Below are 19,288 nucleotides of genomic sequence, written 5' to 3' on the forward strand. Positions count from 1 at the left end.
TTTCAAATCTCGGGAATGGGTGGAAGAATTATTCAAAATTCCAACAAAATATACCCAATCACCATAGTATCTCCAAGTACGGATATTAGAATAGATGCGCAAGCCATCGTTCTACCGCAACTTACAAATTTGCTTCCTAAGTTAATAAAAAACACTGGGAAAAATGCTCACATCTCAAGTTAGCAGATCCCAACTGTCATACCCCATCCCAAATTGACATATTATTAGGCAGTGACTTAATACCTCAAATAATTCTTGAAGGTATTGAGAAAATCTCCAATAAATTGTTAGCCCAAAATACAATCTTTGGGTGGATTATAAGTGGCCAAGTCACTGAAAAAATCAATTCTTTCACCACTCAAGTGGAAAATATCTCAAACGAATATCTAAATAATGAACTTAAAAAACTGTGGGAAGTAGAAGAATTACCTCAGACTATTCAACCTTCAGAAGAAGACCAGGCATGCGAAGCCTACTACAAGTCCACAACAACAAGAAACGAACATGGTCGTTATGTTGTGCGACTACCATTCAAACCAACTTTTCCAGAAACCATAGCTCTAGGCCACTCTAGAATATCAGCAGTCCAGCAATTTCTAAGCCTGGAAAAAAGCCTGATAAAGAAAAGCGAGCTTAAATCAGCATATGACAACGTGATGGACGAATATCTCGACCTCAATCATATGGAAGAGACTGTGCCATATGAAAAAGTATCTAAAGGTAGATATCTATCTTTTTATCTGCCACATCACGGGGTAATTAAACCAGATAAAATTACAACAAAAGTACGAGTAGTTTTCAATGCCTCGAAGAGTACTAGCTCAGGCAAATCACTCAATGATGGTCTATACACAGGGCCAACGTTACAACCTGATCTCATGTTGCTAATTCTAAATTGGCGCATCTTTAAATACGTTTTCAATGGGGATGTAGAAAAAATGTATAGGCAAATTCTAGTACACGAAGATGACCAAGATTTTCAATGCATAGTCTTCCGCAAATCAAACAATAGTCCAATTAACGACTGCAAACTGAAAACAGTAACCTTTGGCATAAATTGCGCACCCTATTTGGCCATTAGAACGTTACATGAAATTGCAAAAACATGTAAACAAAGCTTGCCTTTAGCATCTTCTTTGTTGCAAACACAAACATACGTGGACGATATACTTTCAAGTAGCCACAGTATTACATTAGCATGCGAATCACTATTGCAAGTGATCGAAGCACTGAAATCAGAAGGTTTTCCTTTAAAGAAAATCACATCAAATCACCCCGAAATAATAAAAGATATAAAAAAGGAAGCCTTATTAGATACAGACTTTCTTAAATTTGAAAAGGCTAACACAACCAAAACTCTATTCTCAATTCTCATATACAATTGAGTCAATATCTGCAATATCCGCCATTGCAAAACGCCAAATACTTTCCTCGGCTTTCGGCAATAATGATTCAAGCAAAAATCCGCATTCAAGAATTGCGGCAAGATGGCACTGAATGGGATGAACAGGTAAAACCTGTACGTTTAACTAAATGGGTTCAATTTGCTAACAACTTACACACCATATCGGAAATTCGAATCCCTCGATGGGTCAATTTCACCCCTGACATTAATGTAGAACTACACGGTTTCTGTGACGCCTCTGAAAAGGCTTATTGCGAAACAATATACGTACGGACTGAGTACGATAACAAAATATCTTCACACTCAGTCTGCCACGGCTTGAACTGAATGGTGCTCTTCTGTTAGCAAAATTAATTTCTATACTTCAAACCCATCTCAAATTAACCGATCATAAAATATATCTTGGGTCAGACTCAGAAGTAGTTTTAGTAGGGTAGTTTTAGTGGCTAACAGAATCACAAGAATTCTGGGAAAATTCTTCTACATTGAATATAATACCGCCGGAAAGTCGGAAAATTTAAAATTATCATATCCGACTTGCAACATGCCGAAGTTAGTATCATCACATACACCCAAACTCGCTACTTCAATCGAGTGAAATCTAAGTTGCTAGATAGACAACTTCTCGAAAAGGGAAGCTCTCTTCTCGTCTTAAACCCATTCTTGGACGCTAAGGGATTAATCAGGGCAAATGGAAGATTTGCGAACTCCAGCCTTAGTTACAACGAACGACATCCCATCATTCTTCCAGAGAATTCCCGTTTTACCTATCTATTCCTAATATATCTCCACCTGCTTACAATGCAAATTATATTTTACTAGCTGTTACCCTGTGCGCTTCGCCACACCTAAATCGATTAAAACTCTTAAGGGTTTTTACTTTGTGTTTTATTTATTGTTGTAAAATTGTTACTTATTTATAAAATATTTATAAAATATATTGGTATACAACATTTTTAGTTTTTCCACCAGACGCGTAAATGAATAAGCACCTTGGTGTTCCCACTCTCGAGCATGCGACGAACAATTAGCCGTGGGAGAAGCACGGTTCTTCCAAATTGACGCCGCACACTTGAAACGTTTGCCCTTGCGATTTGTTGATGGTCATCGCAAAGGCAAGACGTACTGGGAACTGCAAGCACTTAAATTCAAACGGCATGCCCGTTGGAATCATGGGAATGCGTGGTAAGAGTACAACTTCACCTGCTGCCTTGCCATTTAGTATTGTTGCTTCAATCAAATTTGGCCACAATTTTTTTACTAAAAGTCTTGTGGCATTACACAAAGTCGGTGGCTCCAGATTTCGTAGAAGTATAATGGGTGAACCGACTTTCAGGACCAAATGATGCGGTGGCACACCGAGGGATCCAAAGAATTCAAGAATTCAGTTGGATAATTGACTACTTCATCTTGATTCAAAACGATATCAATCGATGTAAATGTTGTAGCTTCCCCTGGCAGTTTTTTTTTGAATGGCAAAATTGATTTCGTTGACTTGTAATTTTTCAGTGCCAATATTGCGCGTTCACTTAATATTCGGAAATACACTCTCAATCAATTCTTCGTTCGATTGTAAAAGTGTACAAAACTTTTTCGGCAATGTGATCAAACCGGTATCATCTATTGGTAATTTGCCTTAGCCAATGTCCAACAACTGCTTCGAAAACGCCGCTGCGGATCGATCGATTTGCAATTGTACTCGCATGTTCACGGTTAGAGTCAGCCTTTGAACATGTCTCCACAAAACTGACGATTTTAAACATGCGTTTATTTCATCGGCAGTAGTTGATCGAGGAATGACTGGCAAAGTTTGCCGAAAATCGCCGGATAATAAGACTAATGTATGCATGTGATTGGCGTTGCAACCGTTTAGCCGGTTATAGCCGAATCGACGATAGTACGCCACCTCTCTCTCTCCTTCGCAGGTCGGCGCCAGTTGGAGATCCCAAGTGTAACCAGGTCGCTCTCCACCTGGTCCCTCCAACGGAGTGGAGGCCTTCCCCTTCCTCGGCTTCCTCCGGCGGGTACTGCATCGAACACTTTCAGGGCTGGAGTGTTTTCGTCCATTCGGACAACATGAGCTCATCGTTCCATCGTCTGCGGCATTCGCCGTTGCCAATGTTCTGAGGACCATAAATCTTGCGCAAAATTTTCCTCTCGAAAACTCCTAGTGTCGTCTCATCTGATGTTGACATCGTCGAAGCTTCTGCACCGTAAAGCAGGACGGGAATGATAAGCGACTTGTAGAGCTTGATTTTGGTTCGTCGAGAGAGGACTTTACTGTTCAATTGCCTACTCAGTCCAAAGTAGCACCTGTTGGCAAGAGTTATTGCATTTTATTATTTCATTTTCGATTACTAATTTTCCATCATTTTGTATTTTTGGATATTTGATATATATTACTATTAGATTATTTTTCTGTGCAATTTTAAATTTTGAAACATCATAAGGTCTGATATATTTCGGCCATATCTAAAATTAAGGGATTCAAAATTCCCAGTTTTGATAGTGTAATTGTTTGTATTGTGTTTTCAAGTTCAGTAATTATTAGTTTGTTTCTCTGTCTTAAAATAGTTTTTTCGTTCGTGCTGCCTTGAAGTTGTTTTATTATTTCTGTTAATTCCTCGATTGTTTTAAATATTTGTAAGTTAGCTGTAAACTGTTTATTATTATTTTCAATTAGGTCATTTACTTTGTTTGTTATTTTCATAAAGTCATCATGGTCTGGTGTACCTGAAATCCATTTCCATACTGTTCCTAATTCATTAATGCCTCTTTTTGGTCTGTTATTTTTTTAATTGTCTTAATAATGTTTCTAATATTTGTATTTCAAAGTAAATGCTTGAATTGTCAATTAATATTATTTCTTCATTACTTCCATATTTTTCTATTATGTTTTCGAATATTGATAAATTTGTTAAATGGTATATTGATCCGTAGTTTTCAAATACTGCTGCGTCTTCTTCTTCTACAAGTATGTAGTTTTCTCTAGTGTAGTCGATTATGTCTGGTATTGTACTGTTGATATATAGAAGTATCAAACGAAGTCTGTAAAAATGTCTTCATTGTGCCTATAAGATAATAAAATTAGACCTTAATATTGTCTTTATGTACTACTAGCTGACCCGGCGAACTTTGTACCGCCTAACAGTCAATGAATGTGGTGTTACAGATAAGCAGAACTTTATGATTTTTTGAAAGCAATACAATGAATAAATATAATATTTATAGCGGCCCGGTACGTGCTTTGCTACGTATAAAGTGAAATATTAAATCAACCTCATTTATAAAAAAATATATATTTCATTATTTGCTAGCTATACAAAACATTTGGATAAACAATTTTTTTTGAAAAACATGATTCCTCCAAATTCACACCACAAATTTTAAGTGTTTGTCAATTGGAATCATAAGGATACGCGGTATTAAACAAACTTCTCCTTTTGATTTTCCAGTTAAGATCGTAGCTTCAATCAAATCTGGCAATAAATTTTTCACTGCCAATCTGGTGCCATTACACAGTTTTGGTGGATTAATATTTCGCAATAATATAAATAAAAAACCCACTTTCAGATTCAAGCAATGCGGTGGCATACCAGCCGGATAATTCATTGCCTCATCTTGATTCATAGCACTGTTAATTGATTTATATGTCGTGACTACACCTGCTTGAATTTGAAAATTAATGGCATTGATATGAATGTTCTTCGGTGCTAAAATGGCGCGTTCGCTCAACCAATCATTGTTTCTGTAATTCTGAAGAATATTTGGAAAAACACAGTCAATCAATTCATCTATCGATTTCGTAATTGTACAAAAATTGTTCGGTACAGTGACCAATCCGTTGGTTCTGTCGATTTATATTTTGCCATCACCAATTTGTAACAATTGTTTTGAAAACTCATGGGCAGCTGGATCAATTTGTATACGAATACGCATATTAATGTTCAGTGTCAATTTTTGTACACATCTCCAAAGAACTGATGACTTCCAACAGGCATTTATTTCATCAGCAGGAGTTGACCAAGGAATGACAGGCAATGTTTGTCGAAAATCCCCTGACAAAGCACCACCAAAAAGCTGTTGGTTACCATGTAAATCTTGCATTGTTCGATTAAATGCTTCTAGTAATTTTGTATTCGCCATTGTACACTCGTCCCATAAATTAATTGACGTTAATCGCAGAACTTATGCCATAGCAGAATTTCTTGAAATATTGCAAGTTGGAGTTTCAATCACCTGTACATTCAATGCCAATTTTATTGCAGAGTGTGCTGTCCGACCATCTTCTAATAATGTAGCAGCAATTCCCGAAGATGCAAGTGCCAATGCAATTTTCTGTTCCGATCGAATAGTGGCTAATATCAGTGATATAACGAACGTTTTGCCTGTACCACCAGGTGCATCCAAGAAATATAACCCACTTGCATTATTGGAAATGGGTTGCTGAATATTCATTTTGGTTATATTCGATTGTACAAATAAACGCAAATCATTGGAATTGAATTCCTGCTCACGTTGCAATTCACGATCAAACAGATCATGCATGTCACGATTTGGTGCGGTCATACCCAATTGTACTAATGTTTTATTTGCAATCCGTAGACACATATCTTCAATTATTATCAAAGCTTCGTTGTACATTTCCAAATTTATCAACAAATCAGGATTTCTTGCATGATGACGCATGCGAATTAAAATATCTTCTGCAATATTATGTTTATATTTGTTCCATAATTCAAGTGGATTTGATGGCATACATGTTGATAATATAACGGCAAACAGCATTCGTATATGTTGAGGATGAGCCGAAATAGATGCATCATGAAGTGTTGAATCCCAATGAGCATCATCCTCCAACAAATGCACAAGTTGGCATGCTTCACGGTATGTTTCACACAAATGACCGTTGACTGTTCTCAATTCTTAAAATCATTTTGGGCCATTCACGTTAACTAATAACAATCTCAAATAAAAACACTCAACATTGTTTGGATGTACTGTATATATTCTGCCAATTGCATCTGTTTGGAAAATGCCAGGATGCCCATGAACTGCTGTTCCTTGTTTACGTATTTGAAATTTTCTCGAAGACACATTCCATTTGTAATACTGAGGCACTTCGGAATATCGCAATTGTATTAGTTTCGCATAATTTGAAAAAAGCTGTTAACGGTATTGCTGGTGGTTGTACTGCTCTTTCCAATAAATTTGCTACTTTAAAATCAACACGTTGGCCATTCTCAAGATGTACAGCCAAGTGAACCGCAGGATGTCTTTCGTGCATTGGAAACTACATAATCCTCCAGACAGCTTCATTGCTACTAATATAGCGACCCATTTGATACTGAGTAATTTCATCATTTTTATTCTTATCAGCAACGCCGAAAATAGCCATATCGCTCCCTTTATTTACATACTTGCAAATAAATTTAATGGATTTGACAGAATTACAATATTCCACATTTATATGAGCGTTGAATATTTTCGATAATAATGGACAATACGGAACCACCCAACGATTATCAACTTCAACTTCCTGGTTATGCATTCTAATGGTTGCCGTTTTGCCATTATCATTAGGTGATCTACGTCGATACAACGGATATCCGTCATTGCTCGTTATTGTGTCTGAAGTAAATTGCCTTGGGTATCGTTTCTAACACTTTTCATCAATCATACATGGTGAATTCATATTTAGTTCACCGCACGGTCCATGTATCATGTTTTTAACGACAACTTGAAATAACTCAGGATCAGCAGTGTGATTAGGAATTTCAGCTGATATAAGGTTATCGATTTGATCCGGAGTTACTTTATGTACCAGCCAAATTAGTATATGTGCGTGCGGCGTGCGGCGTACATATGGCAACGCACCTCCCCAAATACATATAATTTCGCAATTAAATCCATAATTGCTTTACATTTTTGCCGAAAAACACGCGCAGTAATCTCATGACGATCGGTTGTCGACTGTCTTGCAAATAAATTGTTTTTGATGTCATCCCACTGCGGATTACATGTAAATGTACTGAACATATCCGGTCGACCGTATTTTCTTACATAACACATTGCGTCTTGTGCATATTCGTTCATATTCCGTGGGCTACCAATATACGAAGATGGCAATATAGTTAAACGTCCGATGTCATTAATATTAGCATCATTCGCTATCGCATCTTGCAAATGAATATATTGTTCAGATCTTAATTTTGCTTGACTTAAGAAATTTCTACAAATGATGAAATCTCAACACTGAAAATATTAATTACCTGTTCGTGGATCAATCATTGGTATATTTATATTATAGCCATAGTCACCTTTCCAATATTGGGTAAGTTCCGAAACACGTTGCAATTGGTAATTTCTACGATGAAGTATAATATCACGCGATTGAAACTGATCACCACGTATTGCAATTGCAACCTCATCAATGTCGGTGCATTGAATCGCCTTTCATTCTCTCCAAAAGGTGTTCTATCAGCCCTTATTACGATTTTGTGATGATCAGAGGGCATACGATCGAGAGCAATTTTGAACAATTGAACTAATGCGTTATGCTGATGGAAAAACCTTTGTAGCTCACAAATAATTTCTCGTCTTGTATTCAAAGCAATTGCACGAACCAGCTTGATGATAAATTTGGCCCTGAATCTGCAACATGTATGCAATTTTAGGTTGTTGCATAATAATTTTAAAATTTTTAAAACTATAGATTGATTGGGACAATCCTGTTTAAGTATTTACCTTAAACGTCGGCATAAAATTATCTCTAATAATGTTAGTAGCACCAAAAGAAGTCATTTGAAATGCCGAATTGTACTGTTGAATATGCCTCAAGAAGTGCTTTGAATTTTCAGAAGTCCCAAAAATTAATGAAGGCAATGGTTCGGGTGGAGTTTCTAATGGTGGCAATCTCACTTTGCCATTAGCACAACACATGCCGGACGTTTCACCTGGAAATTTAGCCGCATCACAATGTGGACATATTGCGTCCATTATTCCAATACATCCGTACATACTGTAATTAATCTGACTGTTGTAAATAAAAGCAGCACGCATAATTTCAGATACAACAGATCTATTTTGTGCATTCATCTGGAGTCTGTGATCGCCTTTGTAATGCCGTAGCATTTGCATGACGCGTTTCCTCGTGTGGGTCGTGGCATTTTTCTTTCAATTAAAAAAGAATAAATTAAATTAAAAACAAGTAAGGAAGGGCTAAGTTCGGGTGTAACCGAAGATTTTATAATCTCGCAATTTATTTATTTAACTTTATTTATCTATATATATAAAAATGAAACCCGTTTTCCGTTGTCACGACAAGAAAACGGCTTGGCAGATTTGGCTGATTCTTTTTTGTGTGTATTCCAGGGGGTTCGAGGATGGTTCTTACGGAGAGAAAATTAAAAAAAAATGCCTGAAAAAGTCTAAAATTCACACTTTTCTAATTTCCCATACAAACAATTTGTAATATCTACATACATCTTATATCTTTCTTATCGATATATATAAAAATGAAACACACAGCCGTTGACACGACATAGCAGAAAACGGCTTGACCGATTTTGCTGATTTTTTTTGTAGTTTTCTAATACTCTGAACAAGGTTCTTACGAAAAAAATATATAGAAAATCTCTCAGAAAGATTTAAAATTATAAATTTAATTTGCATATTTTAAAAAAAGCGCGTTACGAATGTCAATGTCATTCAATATAAAACAAAAAAACTATGTGGTGATCTAAGACACCACAGACATAACCGCGCTAACAAATGTCAACGTCATTCAATTGAAAATAAAAAATATGTGGTAATCTGTCACACATCCATAAGCGCGCTAAATATAATTTAATTTTTTGGTAAAGTTCGTTTTGTTTTAAAAGACTAAGAAGTTTTTTGTTTGCTAATAAGCGTTTGTTAATCACGGTAAGTTCAATTCACTTTATTAGATTTTTGTTAACTATTGGTGACTACACAATATTACAATTTTGTATACATGGATATACAGAAAATGTATGAGATCTTTTTATTTTTAGTTAGATTTTCGTTTTCAACAATGCCACCAACCAGACATACAAACTTAGGCCGCAGAACTCGAAATACGGCAAGTCTAAGAAATATAAAAGCAAATCAAACTGATGAGCAACGCGAAGCACGAAATGAACTTCAAAGGAATCGAATACAACATAAAAATGTAAAGTTTAATCCCTACAGAGCTGCATTCAGTTATAATGTGGCAATTGATCACAGTTCAGAGCAAATTGTTGCTATTGGACTAATGAATATTGTGTGTCCACATTGTAATGCATTGAAATTCAGAAATGAAGCCCCTGGCTTATGTTGCGCCAGCGGCCAAGTCAAATTGACGCCATTGGTACCACCACCAGAACCACTACATTCATTGGTTTCTGGAAATGGGCCAGATTCTAATCATTTTTTGACTCATGACAATATAATAATTGCTTTCAAATGACATCAGTAAGTGACAAAGTAAGTATAATGGCAAAAAATTTTATTTAGTTTTACAACCATGTAGCTGATGCAAAATATGTTGAGCCAGTGTTGTGTAGATGTGTTTATTTTGTAAACAATAAGTCAAATACATAATAATAGTCAATAGCCCAATGACTTAATCAGCAACATTTTATAACATGTTGTATTTCATAATGGCATGACCAAGGTTAGAACCAACACTTGGTAAAGCCTACTACCTAAAGCTGTCATGGAAGGCTGCTGTTCAATGTGGAGGTTTAAGTAGTCATAATTTGAAATAATGTAAAGCATTGTGGCAGTATTTTGCGAGGCATATGGTGGTACATACAATTTGCTATACAATTACCTAAATATATATTTATATTCTTGATGAAGATTCAGGGTCAAATATATCATCGAACAGGTTCCTATTGCCAATGTCTGATGAAGACTATAAATATTTACAAATATATTTTATCGGCAATTCAGCAAGAGAAGTCGATCAGCGTTGTGCACACAACAACTCAGTGAAAAGATCCTTTGTGGAACAACTTCAAACATTTTTCCATCAACATAATGAATTAGTCGCATTATTCACAACTGCATTAGACCGCATGCCATCAGATAATCATAAAATTGTCATCAGAGCCGATAAGGACGTTTTAATGCGCCAACAATTGATGAAGTGGCTATTGTCGTCGTGGGAGAAAATTTGGACAACCGAGACATTGGTTTACATCGGCGAAACTATCAACTTCAGCGTGTGTCTGAAACACATCGATCATATGATGCATTACAATATCCTATCCTATTTTGGCAAGGTGAAGACGGCTATCATTTTTTAATTAAGATGATAAATCCAGTTACAGGTAAATTAATTAACAATATATATTTACTACTACATTAAAATACATGTTTACTAACTTAAAATGTATATTATTATATAACACAAAAAATTGTTTACAGGTGCTGAAACGAACAAAAAAGTTAGTTCAATGAATTATTATTCATACAGACTGATGGTTCGGGAAAATGAGGACAATCACATCTTAAAGTGTCGGCGTCTATTTCACCAATATGCTGTGGATATGTATGTGAAAGTCGAAACTGAACTATTGACATTTATCAGGTTGAACCAGGCAAAACTCCGTTCCGAGGAATACATTCATCTTCGGGATGCCATTAATGCTGATGGAAATGCACAAAATGTTGGCAGAACAACTATACTCCCAGCAACATACGTCGGAAATCCGCGACATTTGCATGAATATGCTCAAGATGCATGTCCTATGTACGACATTATGGCACACCATATTTGTTTATCACGTTCACATGCAGGGGCGAACGGAGGGGGGTTTTGGGGTGTTAATACAGGAAAAATAAAAACTCATTTATTATGAATTTCAGTTTTCGTTCCATGAGCAAACTGTTGTGAAATAACTTTAAATTAAAAAAAAAAATATGCTATTTGCAAAAAATATTTGAGTGTCTTAACTAAAATGTCTATATTTTTAATAAAGACAACCAGAAAAAACTGGTCTGAATTAGATACACAACTTTACCTATTATTTGTTTTTCAAATGAAAATTTTTAAAACAACGGTTGTGCTTTTGATACTTTTTGATACCTTTTTTACTTGGCAACATATACTTAATTTTTTTAGCTCGAGGCAACACTCGAGGTCACTAATGATTAGAGCGTGAATCAGAATAGAACAAATGAATTATGTGCGTACGTGTGTTTTGTTCTTGTGCCGTTTTTGCATTTTCCTTATATTTTTGCTTTCGTATTAATCATTGTAACTCTTTTGAGCATCAGTAAGCAGAGATGAAAAAGCTCTCTGATTTCTCTCTAAACTGTCGATTCTCCCTCACAAACGAATTTTTTGACTGTTAATGTACCGTTATCGCAGTAGCGCCAATGAAATGTATTTGCTTATTGTACAAAATGTGTACTACACAGTAATTTGCGTCATTACAAAGTGGTCGTTGAAGAAAGTACTAAGTTGTAAAAATGAGTGAAAATTCGATTAAAAAATATTTTCAAAGTAGTGTATTAGAACGCGTAAGTGATTCTCCCGTTATAATTAATGAAGAAAACCCTGCACATAAGGTCACCCGAGTGGCACTAAGTGTTTACTTTTATTTTCAATAAAAAAAAATATTTCGTTTACCTATGTACAAATATCACATTAATTTTAGGAGTTTGCAAATGATATCGTTAATTTTTGCAAAAAAATTGACGAAAAGCAGACATATGAGCTTTTAACGAATGTGTGGCAGCCTGATTTATCATTTATTTTTCCGTCGCCTGGTGAAACTTAAAATGTCAGTTGTCGTGGCTGAAGTCTTTTCCATGGCTGGTATATTCGCCTAGCCAAGATGGTGCCTACTGTCTATATTGCGTTGCTTTTCTTTGGAAAAACGTTGGAAATGGTAGTCACCAAAAGGCAAATGCTTTTGTTCAAACTGCTTTTAAAACTTGGAAGAAGGCACTTGAGAAATGCAAAGAACATCAGCAGAAGGATTATCACCGCAGAGCAGTGGAAGACGCAGTCATTTTTTAGCTGATTTTTGAAAATAAAAGAAACAATATATTAAAAGAAATTGATCATGGCCGTAAAAAGCAACAGCTTGAAAATCAAGCAAAATTACATCCTATAATCCGTGTTTTGCTTGTCTGCGGGAAGCAAGGGCTTGCGTTAAGAGACCATCGTGACGAAGGAAATCTTTCTTTAGAAATGCCTGCTGAAAACGACGGGAACTTCAGGGCTCTTTTGCGTTTAGCAATAGATGGTGGCGACGAAAATTTAAAAAAGCATGTTGAAACTGCAGCACGTAATGCTAATTATTTCAGTTGGCGCATCCAAAATTAAATTATTGAAATAGCAGGACAAATAATACAAAAAAAAATATTAACCGTATTAATAAATCTCAATTCTTTGCAATAATTGCTGATGAAACGGGTGTTAGTGGCATTGAGCAATTTTCAATTTGTATACGGTATTGATCGTTTTGAGAATGAAGAAAAACTGAGAGAGGACTTTTTATGTTTTGTTCCTGTTGAGGATACAACTGGCAGCGGTCTTGCGAATGTGCTAATTGATAAATTAAAAGAACTTAAACTTAGTTTTGCACACATAAGGGGTCAAGGTGAGTTTTCAACTCTTCTATTTTTGGGATATTTAAATTATACTTTTTTTCTTTCTAAAGGTTATGACGGAGCGCGGTCGATGAGTGGACATGTCAAAGGTTGTGGTAGTGTCATCTAAAATTTATATCCAGCGGCTCTTTATGTGCACTGTGCTAATCACAGCTTAAATTTAGCCATCGCAACGACTTGCAAAATACTTGCTATAAGAAATTGTATTGGTTCCATGAAAGAGACCGTAAATCTTTTTCGGATGTCAACTAAAGCAGGCACACCGCTCAAAAATCTTATTCTTGAATCCTTTGCAGACTTAAAGCAAGTGAGGTTACTTAAATTCTGCGAAACACGTTGGGTGGAGCATTTAGAATCTCTTTCATTATTTAACGATTTATTCCCATTGATCCGTACAGCGCACAATGGGCCAGAAGGTAGGCAAAAGCGGCCAAAACTAAAAAATTGATCAAATTCGTTGCAAAATCCTTACTCGGGGGTTTTCGGGGTCGCTGATTACGAATCTGAAGTTAGTTTTTAAAAATTCAAAATGGCGGACCCAATATGGCGGACGACTTTTTTAAAAAATCATCGAGTTCACTTGCAAATAGTTACTCGGGGGTTTTTGGGGTCACTGATTGCGAATCTGAAGTTAGTTTTTGAAAATCCAAAATGGCGGATCCAATATGGCGGACGAAAAATTAAAAATTCATTGTATTCGCTCGAAAATCGTCAGTCGGGGGTTTTTGGGGTCGCTGAACACGAATCCGGTATTATTTTTCCAAAATTCAAAATGGCGGATCCAATATGGCGTATCAAACAATAATAATTTGTAAAAGAATGTAATTGGAACTCATATATACATTGGGTGCTTTTTGGTGTGAGTCTCCTTGCCTCTCACAAAATAAATACGATTTTTTAAGAAACGAAATTTTAAAATTCGGGGTGATTTTTGGTTTGAGTCCCCTCGCCTCTCACTTTGAAAGAATAGAAGAAACACATTTAGTCATATTCTTCATCTGTCAATTCAATTTCGTCTAATATTGAATAATCTTCGAACACACTTCTATTAATATGGTCTTCGCCATCATTATCATCATCATCATCGCTCTCTTGAGTGGTGGACACTGATTGTAATTCTTCGTCCTTGTTCGATTCTGGCGTTGCAAACAACGCTCTAACTTCTGCTGGAATAGTTAATACCTTCTTTTGATTATGTCGCATTTGAAGACTCATGGTAGATATAATTACATCTGAAGTATCCATTACTCTATTAAATACATCAGTTAGATTCGATATTCTATCGTGTTTTCTACTGTGGCATTTTCTAAAATTTTTGTAATCCTTATTTCTAGCTTCAGATGCTTCTTCACCAAGAATTCCAATAGGTAATATACTTGTATTAATAATTTCAGCTCCGTGGACAACTATTTTATGTAAAGTAGCAGTCATAGGATACCATGGATAATTTTTGACATAGTTCTTCGCAGTGGAGTCGCAAAATTCATCAAATTTTGATGCATCAATAGGAAGTTGAACGGAAAGAGCAACTAAAATTGTCTTGAATTGACATAATAATAGAGAATCAAGTTCAAGACACTCAGCCAATAATTCTGGGTTTTCGAAAGCTCTACGAGCTGTATTTCCGTCGTTAGTCGTCCCAGAACCTCCAGGCTTAGGTTTGTCTACTATTAATCCTAGTTTTTCCCAGAGAATTGCTTGTACTTTCTGTTTTCTTGCAGCAAATAATTCTTTATCTCTAGGAGACCTCATTTGCCATTTTTTAACGTCGAGTCTATATGAGATGTGCAAACAACATTCAAAAATCCTGATCCAGGCATGCAAAGGACTTAATCCATGTACTAGAGTCTTTGAATCTGGTAAGAAAAGGCCTTTTTCTTTATTACTCAAGTCATTGAACAATTTCGGTGTCGCATGACAAACTGGACAGGTTTGCATGGAAGCTGTGCCTGTAATAATATTTAAAACTTTTCCGTCGATTAAAGTTAAAAATATAGAACAATGAATCCGTATACGTCGATCGTTATCTACAGAAATTTCAATAATTTCTAATTCATCTATTTGCTTTTCAACATTTTCCTTTTGACTAAGAATTACTTCCTTTGATTCGGAAACATATTCTATTGCAAGAGGTCGACAGAATCGTGCTGACTGAGGTGTTCTGTTATTCCAAAGAACTATATTTTCGGACGTTAGTAATCGCAATGGAATGAGCGTCGTGGCAAATAAATTATCATCTTTATGATTTGGATTTGTGTCTACTGATTTGTAAGTTTGTTTATAACATGAATGACCACTGCTGCCATCAAACCCATATGAACACAGTAAAACAGCATCTACTACATTTACTTGTGCTTCAGTCATGTAATGAATTACTACTTCTTTCTGTAAATCTACAATTCTATTTGCGGTATGTTTCAAGAGAGCTTGAAGAGACACTTCTGCTCTTGTCTCGCTGATAGAAGTATCTTCCAATGGAGGTCTACATTGTAATTTTATTTCTCTGATCTTATTATAGGCAGGCCAAATATCAACACCACATTTTTTAACTTCTAATCTCATGTTAGTATAAACTGCTTTAGATAGAGAGTTATTCAGCAAGAAAGCTAAAGTCTCCTCCGCACTTTTTTTTAAAACTGTCGTTTCTAATATTTTACGAATTTTTTTCGGGTGTTCTGATGATTTCAAAATGTGATTAACGACATAGTATAAATCTTTATTACCAGATCTAATTGCAGCTTGACGACAGGAAGTTAACAATGCTAATGGATCATGCTTTTTAGCCCGATCAATAGTTGCAACTTCTCGACGTTTAGATCGTTCAGATTTATCTTTAAATTCAAGACTTGGTCGACCACCGACAACTGAATTTGTGATACTTTTATCGCCTTCATTAGTTGTAATCGAAGTTGTAGTAATTACTTTAGGAATACAAAATAAAGAGTTAAGCCAGTCTTTATTGTTTAATTCAAATCGGGTTTTCATTCTTTTAGCTGCCTGTAATTTCAAATTACCCTTACATTTTAGAGTCGAAATAGCTCTTTTTAATTGCTCGATCCATTCAGAATCTACATCAGAAAGATTAAGATTCATTTTGTTAACAACATACTCACCTACTAATTTTATATTGCCTAATTCATCAAGCTTTTGAAGAATCTCTTTCTTTGTAAACTCCGCCATTTTAAGTATTACAGTTATTAAATGATTAAATTTGAATATGATTAAATTTGAATATAAGTATTTTAGATTTTAGATTAGATTAAATATTATGAACACAATGCATCGAAAGACCAAATATTAATTTTGTCAGTCGAAAATTGACTATACGTAAATATATGTTAGCAAAAGCCAGTATCGAGCCTGTATATGAGTGTCGAAAAATGTTAAGTGCGCGCACGCGACTGTTTTGCAATATTTCTAATTGAAAAGTGAAAACGGGCAAAAGTGGGCAGGATAAACTTAAAGTATATGAAAAAATGAATCGATTAAAACCTCGGACTTTTTTATATACAGGGGAATCTCGGGGAATCTGCATTCGGCAGCGAGCATAGTCGAAAAATAATATGCACCGGTGAATAACAATCTTGTATATTATGCTTTATATATAAATTTTTAAAAAATTTTTTCTTGCAACTTACTTCTTTTTCCATACAGACTAAGAGACTAATTCGAAATTTTATGAAATATTTATCAATTTTAAACTATATTCATTATTTTGCGCAAAAAACGTAATCAAATTTTACTGTCGAATTGAAATTCAAAGTACTGCGGAGTTAAAAATATTTTATTAAATGTAACAGAAATTGGCTAAAATCTACTTTGATATGCGTAGATTACTATAAACAAAACAAAAATTAAAAATAAAATAGTCGAGTTTTGGCCGCTTTTGCCTACCTTCTGGCCCACTGTGCAGCGTTGGAAGAGCTTGATACTGAAAATTTAAGAAGTGATTTATCAAAGCCACATGCTTTGTTGACTGCAAACCAATCACCTCAATTTGTGATTGGTATGGCGATACTAAAGCCAATTTTTGCATTATCAAAACACATAAGCCAATGTTTGCAGCAAATATACTGTGATTTGAGCAGCTGCGTTGCTTATGCAAATAATTTGTATGCTGAAATTAGTGAAATGCGTAAGGATTCTGAACAATCGTTTAAATTTATTTTTGAATTAGTTAAAACAATAGCCGCAGAATTAGATTTAGAAATCAAAATTCCGCGTTTGGCGAAACGGCAAACTAATCGCGACAATTGTGAAGGCGAACCGGAAGAATATTACCGCAGATCAATTTATATACCGTTTTTAGATCATTTTTTGGACCAAATCAATGAACGATTTTTAAAACATCGAGAGCTGCTTTCCAAAATTGAAAACAATTTGCCAAATAAATGCATAAATCTTGACGTTATTGAGATGCAGGAGACTGTTCGTGTTTTAGAAAAGCAATGGTCTGCTGGTGTAGAAGATCCCGATAATTTCGTTGTTGAATTTAGAATGTGGAAAAGGTTAAAAATCTTTTCTTCCGATTATATTTTCTAACTAAAATTTTGAATATATTTTCAGGAACTGGTTAAATCAAATAAATAGATCCAAAACTTTTTTAGACGCGTTGAATTGTTGCAATGCAAAAATTTTCAAAACAGTGCATCGTTTTTTAAAGATTGAAGCAACAATCCCTATATCTGTCGCTTCAAGTGAACGCTCGTCTTCCTCACTTCGCAGGCTTAAAACATATTTAAGAAATAAAACTGGAGAAGCACGCCTGAACGGAATGGCTCTCTTGAATATCCATAGAAATAGAAATATAGACGTGACGGAGGAAGTGATTTTAAATGTTATGGCCCAAAATAAAAGAAGATTAGACTTCAATTCATTTAGTTGGTTGAGAGGATAAGACCGAATGTAATTGATAATGTGATATCAGCAGAAATTCCCGATAATAATGAAGACCCAATATTACATGAGGTTATTACAAAAAATATGATACATGGTCCATGTGGAATATTAAATCCCATTTCTCCGTGTATGGTTGAAGGAAAATGTTCAAAACGCTACCCAAGACAATTAGTAGCAGAAACGATTACTGGAAATGAACTTTATCGCCGCCGATCCATTGATGACAATGGAAAGTCAACAATAGTCAAAGTAAATCGACAGGACATTAAAGTTGATAATCGTTGGGTTATTCCGTTTTCGCCATTACTCTGCAAGGCATATAAAGCACACATAAACGTCGAATTTTGCCATTCCGTGAAATATATTAAATACATTCGCAAGTATGTGAACATGGCTGTCTTTGGGGTTGCTGCTGAAAATTCAAATGATGAAGTCACTCAATATCAAATGGGCCGTTATGTTAGTAGTAACGAAGGCATGAGGCGTATATTTTCACTTCCTATACATAAACGACACCCTACTGTTGTTCACTTGGTCGTACATTTGGAAAATGGTCAACGGGTGTATTTTACAGATGCAAATGTATTACAACGAGTTGACAGGTCACCATCGACAACATTAACCAGCTTCTTTGAAATGTGCCAGAATGATGATTTTGCCAGAACACTACTTTACTCCGAAATGCCAAGATATTATACCTGGAACCAATCATCAAAAAAAATTTGAACGACGAAAACGAGGTCTGCCTGTTCCAGGTTACCCACGAGTATTTTCCACCGATGCACTAAGCCGTATTTATGCAGTCCATCCTAATCAAGATGAGTGTTTTTATTTGCGTTTACTATTAATGGTGTATTGTGTGGCACATACAGAAAAGCCTGTCAACATTTGGGATTATTAGAGAATGACACCCATTGGGACCACACTCTCGAAGATGCTGTGATTTCGTCAAATACTAAACAAATACGAACATTAATTTCTATAATTTTGTCTACATGCTTCCCATCAACACCGACTGATTTATGCCATAAATACAAATATTATATATGTATATACTAGCAGACCCAGTCACACGTTGTTATGGCTAAGGTATACATTAAATTAAGTTGGTCCAATCTTGGCTTCGGTGACGATATTGATTACTCGAGGTCGATTTATGTTACGCAGCATGATGACAACTCACACTACTTTTAATTGCAAAGCGAATTTTAAATAGTTTGGGATAATTGACTACGTCATCCTGGTTTGTAGCTGTGTCAACTCTGCTGGACCGAAATTCTAAATTGTCGCATTAAGATCATCGATATATTTGTTTTTTTACCACCAATTCAATCAGTCATTTATGGTTAT

The sequence above is a fragment of the Zeugodacus cucurbitae genome, chromosome Y, assembly GCF_028554725.1.
Source record: "Zeugodacus cucurbitae isolate PBARC_wt_2022May chromosome Y, idZeuCucr1.2, whole genome shotgun sequence".
NCBI classification, from domain to species: domain Eukaryota; kingdom Metazoa; phylum Arthropoda; class Insecta; order Diptera; family Tephritidae; genus Zeugodacus; species Zeugodacus cucurbitae.